Raw genomic sequence first — 11970 nt, forward strand, 5'->3', positions numbered from 1 at the left:
CAGCCACTACTACAAATTTCCTTTGCCCCGTAGTCTTGGGGAAAGGTCCCAGGATGTCAATTCCCCATTGTGAGAAAGGCCATGGACTGGATATGCTTGCTTGAGGAGTGGCAGGGGTCCTGATGGCATTAGCAAATCTCTGACATACGTCGCACCTTCGGACAAACTCTTCTGCTTCTTTCTTAACAGTAGGCCAGTAGTATCCTTGCCTGAATATTTTGTTGGCTAATGTCCCTGCTCCCTCATGAGCCCCACACAGGCCTCTATGTATTTCCTCCATTATCTTTGCAGCTTCTTCCGGACTCACACATCGGAGCCATGGGCTGGACTTCCCTTTTCTGTACAAAGTTCCCCTTATTACTTGGTAGTTGGCAGCTCGAGCTGCTATCTTTCTGGCTTCGTCTTTGTCTTCAGGGAGTTCGCCCTTCTCCAAATATTTTAGATAGGGGCTCATCCACGTTGGGTTCTGATCCACTTGCAGTACTGTGTTTATCTTTTGGAAAGCAGGTGTGCGGATATGCTGTATGTATACTTCGTCAGGGAGCTGTTCTAACTCTTCTTTGGTCAATCGACTAAGCAGGTCTGCCTCCTCGTTTTCATCCCGAGGTATTCTTTGAAATCTGACAATAACTCCCCGCTCTGTGAGCTCGGCTTCTATGGCTTTTACTTTATCGAGATAGTTCTGCATGATGGGGTCTCTGGCTTGATATACCCCCGTTACCTGGTTGATCACTAGCTGAGAGTCACTATTTACTTCGAGGTCGGTTACCCCTACTTCCGAGGCTACCAACATCCCATTCACCAAGGCCTCGTACTCGGCCATATTGTTAGAAGCCTTGAATTCTAACCGTAAAGCATAACACACTTTGAAGCCCTCCGGCCCCTTAAGCATTATCCCTGCGCCGCTGCCCTCAGATCCTGATGCTCCGTCCACATATAGCTTCCAGCTAAATTCTTGGGAAAGCTCTCGCTCTCCTTCCTTTCTAGGCATCTCCGAGGATGATTCTTCCTTCTCCTCGTTGAATGAGCATTCTGCTATGAAGTCAGCCAGCGCTTGAGATTTTATTGCTGTCCGAGGTCGGTATTCCAGACAGTAGGGGCTGATTTCCACGGACCATGCTAACATCCGTCCTGAAGTTTCCGGCCTACGTAGGATCTTCTTTAAGGGTTGGTTCATCATCACAACTCCTTGGTGGCCTTCCAGATAAACTTTGAATTTCCGGACTGCTAACAACAAGGCATAAGCCAATTTTTCAATGTTCGAGTACCTGACCTCAGTGTCTCTAAGTACCTTGCTGATGTAGAAAACAGGTTTCTGCTCTCCTCCTTCTACCCTTACTAGTACCGCACTGATTGCCTGTTCTGAGGCTGCCAAATATATCAGAAGCTCTTCCCCTTTTATGGGACTGCTGAGCACGTGAGGCGAGCTAAGATATTTCTTAAGTTCCGCGAAAGCTTTTTGGCAATCTTCCGTCCATTCGAAGTTTGGTACCTTTCTCAACTTTTTGAAGAATGGTAAACACTTTTCTGCTGACTTCGACATAAATCGGTTAAGCGCCACCACTCTCCCGGTTAATCTCTGGACGTCCCTTACGCAGGTCGGCTCTGGCATATTCAATATGGCTTCTACTTTCTCCGGATTGGGCTCAATGCCTCTTCCACTCACCATGTATCCCAAGAACTTTCCTCCCCTGATGAAAAAAGCACATTTTGCTGGGTTTAACTTCATTCTGTATTGATCTAACACCCCAAATATCTCCCTTAGATCTGCTATGTGTTGTTGAAAAGTTGAACTTTTAACCACCATGTCATCCACATACACTTCTACATTCCTGCCGATCTGGTTCTTAAAGATTTTATTCATTAATCGTTGGTAAGTTGCCCCGGCGTTTCTTAATCCGAAAGGCATAGCTCTGTAGCAGTAAGTCCCGTCTTCAGTTATAAATGAGGTTTTCTCCTCATCCGACTTCTCCATTGGGATTTGGTGATAACCAGACATAGCATCCAAAGAAGTCATATAATCAAATCCGGCCGTTGAATCGACCATTTTATTAATATCGGGGAGGGGGTAACAATCTTTGGGGCAGGCTTTATTTAGGTCGGTAAAATCTATGCACATCCTGTATTTGCCATTGGCTTTTTTGACTAACACAGGATTTGCCAACCATTGTGGGTACATTACTTCCCTAATAAAGCCTGCTTCTTCTAACTTCTGCACTTCCTCCCGGGTGGCTTGCTGTTTTTCTCTTCCTACTACTCTCTTCTTTTGCTTCACTGGTCTGGCCTCGGGGAGGACATTCAATCGGTGTGTCATCACTTTGGGGTCAATTCCTGGCATGTCTGAGGGCTTCCATGCGAAGGTCGACGCGTGTCCTCGGATCAGAGTCATGACTTCACCTTTTTGTTCTTTGGTGAGGTTGGCATTAAGACTGAAGACCTTGCTTGCATTTGCTTCTGATAAGGGGAAGGTCTCCAATTCTCCGACTGGCTCTGTCCGGGCTTCTTTTGTTTCATCTCTGACCTCCAGAACTTCCGAGTCGAGCGCTTCTCCAATTGAGCTCGGTTCTGTTACTGTGGCCAAGTATACCGCCCTTGCTTCTTCCTGGCTGCCACGAACCATTCCCACTCCTCCTTCCGTTGGAAACTTGAGTGCTAAATACCTGATGCTGGTGACAGCTTCAAAGCTAAACAACGCCGGCCTCCCTAAAATCGCATTGTAACTCAGTGGGAGTTTAACCACCAAAAACACCTCATGATGGGTGCGAGCTCTGGGTGCTTCTCCCAAGGTAAGGGCCAGCTTCACCTTCCCTTCTACAAATACCGGTGCTCCTCCGATCCCTTTGATGGGTGACTGGTCCCGAACCAGCTGTTCCTCCGGGATTCCCATCTGCTGGAAAACCCGATATGGCAATAAATTGACCTTACTCCCATCATCTACCAGAACCTTCTTCACCCGAAAATTATGAATGACTGCTTCAATAACAAGCGCGTCATCATGGGGCATCTGAATGCCCTGTGCATCTTCTGAAGAGAAAACGATGGCCATGGGTGAGTGTTCAACGATCTGCATGACCTCGCCGTTGCTGATCTCTCCTTCCCGGTTTCTCTTCTTTCCTCGACGGCTCATCCGTCCTCCAGTTCCTCCAACAATCATATTAATAGTCCCACTAGACCCATCATTCACTGGTCCAGCTCCGGTTCTCCTGGGCATCTGGGCTGCCGGACTGGGCGGAGGCCTCTGCCCCTCCGGTTTCTTCACAAAATTTTTGAGATGCCCCCTTTTTATCAATCTTTCAATCTCCGCGATTAACTGAAAACAGTTATTTGTATCGTGGCCATGTGTCCGGTGGTACTGACAATACTTGTCAGGATTCCTCTGATCTGCTTCCGACCTCATGGGTTTAGGCCACTGGAGGAACTCCTTATCCTGGACTGCCATGAGCACTTCGGCTCTGGAAGCGTTGAGGGGAGTAGGCTGCTCAGGAACCCAAGGGGGGAGCACTCGTGGTTCATGAGCCCTGGGGGGAGGAGGAGGCCTTTGATCCCTTCTTTCCCAGGCCTGCTTATATGGCTCAGGCCTCTTCCCACGCTTCTTCTCGTGTTTCTCCAGCCTTCCTTCCTCCGGGGCTTTCTCTTTTCCTGCCACCCCTTTGGCAAATCTACTCGTTACTAAGGCGTCATCCTGCCTTATGTACTTTTCCGCCCTCTTCATCAACTCGGCCAGTGAGGTCGGAGGTTTCCTGCTCAAAGAACCAAAGAACTCGGCAGAGGTTGTTCCCTTTTGCATGGCCTCTACCGCCCTTCCTTCGTCGAGCTCGGGAATCTGCAGGGCCTCCGTATTGAAACGGGCGACATACTCTCTAAGAGATTCACCAGCTTTTTGCCTAACTGTTTCCAGATAGCTTGTCTTCCTATCTGCTGGCACCCCGGCTACGAACCGGCTAATGAAGCGGAGGGCAAGGTCTCCAAAACTTTTAATGCTTCCGGCCTCCAGGCTGTTGAACCATGCCCTCGCTGGTCCCGAGAGCGTTGTTGGGAACACCTTGCACATCAGAGCATCTGACAGAGTTTGCAACTCCATGAAGGTCTTATAGTTCATGACATGTTCTCTCGGGTTTCCAGCCCCATTATAGGCCGCCATCGGCGGCATCATAAACTTTTTGGGAACGGTCTCCTGCTGCATTACCTTTGAGAAGGGAGAAGAAGTAGGTAAGGAGGTTTGACTCTGATCTTTCTTACCTAGCTCGGCTAGGAGCTGCTCCTTCAACCTTTTCAGTTTTTGGTTCATTTTCTCGTCTTCTGGGTTGGATCTTTTGCCCAAACTACATTCTTCCTCCTCTGTTTCAGTTCCCGTTTCCCTGGTTGTTTCAGCAGAATAGTCGTCCACCTCTTCATTTTCTATCATCTCTCTTGCCCTTCTCCCATGGATTCGGGCCTCCGGTTCTTCCTCTTCTCCGGCATCGTGGTTGTTAGTTTGGAGGCGGATAGAGGTAGGTCGGGGTTCATCGGTTCTGGGTTCCTCCACTACTGGGAGTGCGTTTACTGGGGTGCTAAGTCCCCTTTGTTGCATTATCTGCCCCAACCAGTGAGCAGTGGTTTGTAGCTGGAGAGCCACGGTTTGAATGTCTTGGTTAGACAGGTTCATGGTGGGAGTATTCCCTGCCAAGCCTGGCGAGGGATTAAGAGAGATGGGTGTTTGGTTATTCAACGTCGTAGGGCTAGAAAAAGAGAACTGCTGCCCCTCTTGGGCAGAGCTTAATGATCTGAGATCCAATAGAATAGGGTTTTTCAAGGGTTTTGTGTTACAGAATAAGGCTTAAAACTTTCTGAGGAGGGGACTCCTCTTTTATACATTGTCTTGCTTGCTGGTGACGTGTAAAGGTCTCTCTAGGATTGGGCCACGCGTCTCTGCCATACAGATTCGGGTGTACTAGGGTATCAGCTGCCTGCTACATGCGCAACGGCCTCTGATTCTCCTCATGCGTACGTTCGAGCGGATCTGCCAGGCTGTCTGGTGAGTACTGTTCTGGACCCCGGGCTGGGCCGAGAGTTGGGCTGGACGCTGGGCCTGAGAGGGATCTGCTGGTCAGGGATCAGGCTGGACTGAGTAAGGAAGCTTGATCGAGCCCGGCCCGGAAGCTGGAGAGCCAGGCTTGTTGGGGGTATCAAGTACGTGGGCCTCTGTGTCATGGGCCTTTGGCTGTGGTCAAGCCCCTGTTCTGGGGTGAAGAAATCCAGCGGTCATCAGTTTCCTTTTTGTTTTTCATATTCTTTGACATTTATCTTTACTCTTCGTATGTGTAATGTAGACTTCATATGTTTATTCAGAAGCTCTAAATTAATCTTAAGTTGTGAGTTCAGCTCTTAGCTGTCGTCTAAGAGCACAAATCTCGTACCCATTTGATGGCAACTGTCATGCTAGTTTTTGACTTCTAGTCCTTCTTTCTTCGTTGTGACTTTGTATATTTATTTTAAATAAACTGATTTAGGCTTTTGATTATAGCCTTAGTATCCTCCTAAGGATTTATGAGTTCTTCTATGGAGGGAGCTCGGCCTTTGTTTTTGGCTTTCGTATCTTGATCTTTTGAAGAAATGAATCTATCCGAGCTAGGAGCTCGGTCTTGGGCTTATCGGTCCGCGCTGGGAGCTCGGTTTTGGGCTTTTAAGAATATCGATGCGAGTTTGGGAGCTCGACCGTTTCTTTTGTACCTTAAGTTTTTGAGATAAGTTTATCCGAGCTGGGAGCTCGTCCTTGGCACGTCTTTAGCTTTTAGGTCGGAACCTTGCATTTTCTTAGCAGCTCCGGGCCTCTCTGTTTTTGTGAGGTCGGAAATATATTGTTGTAAATTGTTCCTGTATGGGAAATTTTTATTTTTGGGAGGCTCTTCAGTCCTTCGCCAACTATTTTTGTTTTCAGGAGGTCTTGCGAAATTTTGGTTGTGCTGGGGTGACCTCGGGGTCCCACCGACTGTTCTTTATTTTGTTTTCCTGGGAGTTCTAAAGGATCCCAATCCTCTTCTTTACTGAGGTATCTGTGTGCTAGTGAGGTCTTCTCTCGCCAGGAGATCTTGGGGATCCTGGTCTTCTGCCTCGCCGAGGTCTCAGTAAGGTTTTCTAGTGCCAGGAGATCTTGGGGATCCTGGTCTTCTACCTCCAGGAGGTCTCTATGTCTCAAGGAGGTTTTCTTTCGCCAGGAGATCTTGGGGATCCTGGTCTTGTGTCCGGGAGATCTTGGGGATCCCGGTCTTCTACCTCCAGGAGGTCTCTATGTCTCAAGGAGGTCTTCTTTCGCCAGGAGATCTTGGGGATCCTGGTCTTGTGTCCGGGAGATCTTGGGGATCCCGGTCTTCTACCTCCAGGAGGTCTCTATGTCTCAAGGAGGTCTACTTTCGCCAGGAGATCTTGGGGATCCTGGTCTTGTGTCCGGGAGATCTTGGGGATCCCGGTCTTCTACCTCCAGGAGGTCTCTATGTCTCAAGGAGGTCTTCTTTCGCCAGGAGATCTTGGGGATCCTGGTCTTGCATCCGGGAGATCTTGGGGATCCCGGTCTTCTGTCCGGGAGATCTTGGGGATCCCGGTCTTCTAGTTTTGTTCTTTCTTTTTCAAAGAGAAGTAACATTCTTAATGGAGATAACATCAATGCGTAAAGAATGGCGTTATTTTATTTATTTGTGCCTTTCAGAGTACAATATTTTGCTTTATATATATTTCAAGGGAAGTACCTTTTTAAGTGCTGGATGTTCCAGGCGTGGGGCTCGGGGTTTCCTTGCATATCTTCAATTCGGTATACCCCGGGCTTAACCACTTTTGTCACCTTGAATGGACCTTCCCAGGTCGGTGCTAGCTTGCCTGCGGCTGCTCTTTTTCCTGTAGCTTCCAAGTTTCTTAAAGTCAGGTCTCCCACCTTTAAGCTTCTCTCTCTGACCTTTTGATTATAATATCTTGCCGCTCGTTGTTGATAAGCAGCAGTTCGGACTTGTGCTTCTTCCATAACTTCTTCAAGAGCATCCAGGTTGCTTCTTAACTTGTCCCCATTAGTGTCCTCGCTGAGAAATTGAACTCGATGAGTGGGGATCTGTAATTCAACTGGAACTACGGCCTCTGTACCGTAAGCGAGTGCGAACGGTGTTTCCTTAGTGGGTGCTCTGGGAGTAGTTCGGAGTGCCCATAGGATACTATTGAGTTCTTTTGCCCAGTTTTCCTTTGCACCATCCAGCCGCTTTTTTAATCCTTGGAGGATTGCTCTGTTAGTGACTTCCGTTTGACCATTGGTCTGAGGATGGGCCACGGAGGAGAACTTATGCCATATGCCCATGTTCGTCGTGAAGGTTTTGAAAGTGTTGCAGTCAAATTGTCTGCCGTTGTCTGAGATAAGCACTCTGGGTATGCCAAATCTGCAGATGATATGCCCCCATACGAAATCTATCATCTTTCTGGCTGTGATTGTTGCTATTGCTTCTGCCTCTGGCCATTTCGAGAAGTATTCCACAGCTACCACTACAAATTTTCTTTGCCCCGTAGTCTTGGGGAAAGGGCCCAGGATGTCGATTCCCCATTGCGAGAAAGGCCATGGACTGGATATGCTTGCTTGAGGAGTGGCAGGGGTCCTGATGGCATTAGCAAATCTCTGACATACGTCGCACCTTCGGACAAACTCTTCTGCTTCTTTCTTAACAGTGGGCCAGTAGTATCCTTGCCTGAATATTTTGTTAGCTAATGTCTCTGCTCCCTCGTGGGCCCCACATAGGCCTCTATGTATTTCCTCCATTACCTTTGCAGCTTCTTCCGGACTTACGCATCGGAGCCATGGGCTGGACTTCCCCTTTCTGTACAAGGTTCCCCTTATTACTTGGTAGTTGGCAGCTCGAGCTGCTATCTTTCTGGCTTCGTCTTTGTTTTCAGGGAGTTCGCCCTTCTCCAAATATTTCAGATAGGGGCTCATCCAAGTTGGGCTCTGGTCCACCTTCAATACCGTGTTTGTCTTCTTGAAAGCAGGTGTGCGGATATGCTGTATGTATACTTCGTCAGGGAGCTGCTCTAATTCTTCTTTGGTCAATCGACTAAGCAGGTCTGCCTCCTCATTTTCATCTCGAGGTATTCTTTGAAATCTGACAATGACTCCCCGTTCTGCGAGCTCGGCTTCTATGGCTTTTACTTTATCAAGATAGTTCTGCATGATGGGGTCTCTGGCTTGATATACCCCCGTTACCTGGTTGATCACCAGGTGAGAGTCACTATTTACTTCGAGGTCGGTTACCCCTACTTCCGAGGCTACCAACATCCCATTCACCAAGGCCTCGTACTCGGCCATATTGTTAGAAGCCTTGAATTCTAACCGTAAAGCATAACACACTTTGAAGCCCTCCGGCCCCTTGAGCATTATCCCTGCGCCGCTGCCCTCAGATCCTGATGCTCCGTCTACATATAGCTTCCAGCTAAATTCTTGGGAAAGCTCTCGCTCTCCTTCCTTTCTAGGCATCTCCGAGGATGATTCTTCCTTCTCCTCGTTGAATGAGCATTCTGCTATGAAGTCAGCCAGCGCTTGAGATTTTATTGCTGTCCGAGGTCGGTATTCCAGACAGTAGGGGCTGATTTCCACGGACCATGCTAACATCCGTCCTGAAGTTTCCGGCCTACGTAGGATCTTCTTTAAGGGTTGGTTCGTCATCACAACTCCTTGGTGGCCTTCCAGATAAACTTTGAATTTCCGGACTGCTAACAACAAGGCATAAGCCAATTTTTCAATGTTCGAGTACCTGACCTCAGTGTCTCTAAGTACCTTGCTGATGTAGAAAACAGGTTTCTGCTCTCCTCCTTCTACCCTTACTAGTACCGCGCTGATTGCCTGTTCTGAGGCTGCCAAATATATCAGAAGCTCTTCCCCTTTTATGGGACTGCTGAGCACGTGAGGCGAGCTAAGATATTTCTTAAGTTCCGCGAAAGCTTTTTGGCAGTCTTCCGTCCATTCGAAGTTTGGTACCTTTCTCAACTTTTTGAAGAATGGTAAACACTTTTCTGCTGACTTCGACATAAATCGGTTAAGCGCCACCACTCTCCCGGTTAATCTCTGGACGTCCCTTACGCAGGTCGGCTCTGGCATATTCAATATGGCTTCTACTTTCTCCGGATTGGGCTCAATGCCTCTTCCACTCACCATGTATCCCAAGAACTTTCCTCCCCTGATGAAAAAAGCACATTTTGCTGGGTTTAACTTCATTATGTATTGATCTAACACCCCAAATATCTCCCTTAGATCTGCTATGTGTTGTTGGAAAGTTGAACTTTTAACCACCATGTCATCCACATACACTTCTACATTCCTGCCGATCTGGTTCTTAAAGATTTTATTCATTAATCGTTGGTAAGTTGCCCCGGCGTTTCTCAATCCGAAAGGCATAGCTTTGTAGCAGTAAGTCCCGTCTTCAGTTATAAATGAGGTTTTCTCCTCATCCGACTTCTCCATTGGGATTTGGTGATAACCAGACATAGCATCCAAAGAAGACATATAATCAAATCCGGCCGTTGAATCGACCATTTTATTAATATCGGGGAGGGGGTAACAATCTTTGGGGCAGGCTTTATTTAGGTCGGTAAAATCTATGCACATCCTGTATTTGCCATTGGCTTTTTTGACTAACACAGGATTTGCCAACCATTGTGGGTACATTACTTCCCTAATAAAGCCTGCTTCTTCTAACTTCTGCACTTCCTCCCGGGTGGCTTGCTGTTTTTCTCTTCCTACTACTCTCTTCTTTTGCTTCACTGGTCTGGCCTCTGGGAAGACATTCAATCGGTGTGTCATCACTTTGGGGTCAATTCCTGGCATGTCTGAGGGCTTCCATGCGAAGGTCGACGCGTGACCTCGGATCAGAGTCATGACTTCACCTTTTTGTTCTTTGGTGAGGTTGGCATTAAGACGGAAGACCTTGCTTGCATCTGCTTCTGATAAGGGGAAGGTCTCCAATTCTCCGACTGGCTCTGTCCGGGCTTCTTTTGTTTCATCTCTGACCTCCAGAACTTCCGAGTCGAGTGCTTCTCCAATTGAGCTCGGTTCTGTTACTGTGGCCAAGTATACCGCCCTTGCTTCTTCCTGGCTGCCCCGAACCATTCCCACTCCTCCTTCCGTTGGAAACTTGAGTGCTAAATACCTGATGCTGGTGACAGCTTCAAAGCTAAACAACGCCGGCCTCCCTAAAATCGCATTGTAACTCAGTGGGAGTTTAACCACCAAAAACACCTCATGATGGGTGCGAGCTCTGGGTGCTTCTCCCAAGGTAAGGGCCAGCTTCACCTTCCCTTCTACAAATACCGGTGCTCCTCCGATCCCTTTGATGGGTGACTGGTCCCGAACCAGCTGTTCCTCTGGGATTCCCATCTGCTGGAAAACCCGATATGGCAATAAATTGACCTTACTCCCATCATCCACCAGAACCTTCTTCACCCGAAAATTATGAATGACTGCTTCAATAACAAGCGCGTCATCATGGGGCATCTGAATGCCCTGTGCATCTTCTGAAGAGAAAACGATGGCCATGGGTGAGTGTTCAACGATCTGCATGACCTCGCCATTGCTGATCTCTCCTTCCCGGTTCCTCTTCTTTCCTCGACGGCTCATCCGTCCTCCAGTTCCTCCAACAATCATATTAATAGTCCCACTAGACCCATCATTCACTGGTCCAGCTCCGGTTCTCCTGGGCATCTGGGCTGCCGGACTGGGCGGAGGCCTCTGCCCCTCCGGTTTCTTCACAAAATTTTTGAGATGCCCCTTTTTATCAATCTTTCAATCTCCGCGATTAACTGAAAACAGTTATTTGTATCGTGGCCATGTGTCCGGTGGTACTGACAATACTTGTCAGGATTCCTCTGATCTGCTTCCGACCTCATGGGTTTAGGCCACTGGAGGAACTCCTTATCCTGGACTGCCATGAGCACTTCGGCTCTGGAAGCGTTGAGGGGAGTAGGCTTCTCAGGAACCCAAGGGGGAGCACTCGTGGTTCATGAGCCCTGGGAGGAGGGGGGGCCTTTGATCCCTTCTTTCCCAGGCCTGCTTATATGGCTCAGGCCTCTTCCCACGCTTCTTCTCGTGTTTCTCCAGCCTTCCTTCCTCCGGGGCTTTCTCTTTTCCTGCCACCCCTTGGCAAATCTACTCGTTACTAAGGCGTCATCCTGCCTTATGTACTTTTCCGCCCTCTTCATCAACTCGGCCAGTGAGGTCGGAGGTTTCCTGCTCAAAGAACCAAAGAACTCGGCAGAGGTTGTTCCCTTTTGCATGGCCTCTACCGCCCTTCCTTCGTCGAGCTCGGGAATCTGCAGGGCCTCCGTATTGAAACGGGCGACATACTCTCTGAGAGATTCACCAGCTTTTTGCCTAACTGTTTCCAGATAGCTTGTCTTCCTATCTGCTGGCACCCCGGCTACGAACCGGCTGATGAAGCGGAGGGCAAGGTCTCCAAAACTTTTAATGCTTCCGGCCTCCAGGCTGTTGAACCATGCCCTCGCTGGTCCCGAGAGCGTTGTTGGGAACACCTTGCACATCAGAGCATCTGACAGAGTTTGCAACTCCATGAAGGTCTTATAGTTCATGACATGTTCTCTCGGGTTTCCAGCCCCATTATAGGCCGCCATCGGCGGCATCATAAACTTTTTGGGAACGGTCTCCTGCTGCATTACCTTTGAGAAGGGAGAAGAAGTAGGCAAGGAGGTTTGACTCTGATCTTTCTTACCTAGCTCGGCTAGGAGCTGCTCCTTCAACCTTTTCAGTTTTTGGTTCATTTTCTCGTCTTCTGGGTTGGATCTTTTGCCCAAACTACATTCTTCCTCCTCTGTTTCAGTTCCCGTTTCCCTGGTTGTTTCAGCAGAATAGTCGTCCACCTCTTCATTTTCTATCATCTCTCTTGCCCTTCTCCCATGGATTCGGGCCTCCGGTTCTTCCTCTTCTCCGGCATCGTGGTTGTTAGTTTGGAAGCGGAT

Source organism: Manihot esculenta, chromosome 11 (genome assembly GCF_001659605.2).
Source record: "Manihot esculenta cultivar AM560-2 chromosome 11, M.esculenta_v8, whole genome shotgun sequence".
Taxonomy (NCBI): domain Eukaryota; kingdom Viridiplantae; phylum Streptophyta; class Magnoliopsida; order Malpighiales; family Euphorbiaceae; genus Manihot; species Manihot esculenta.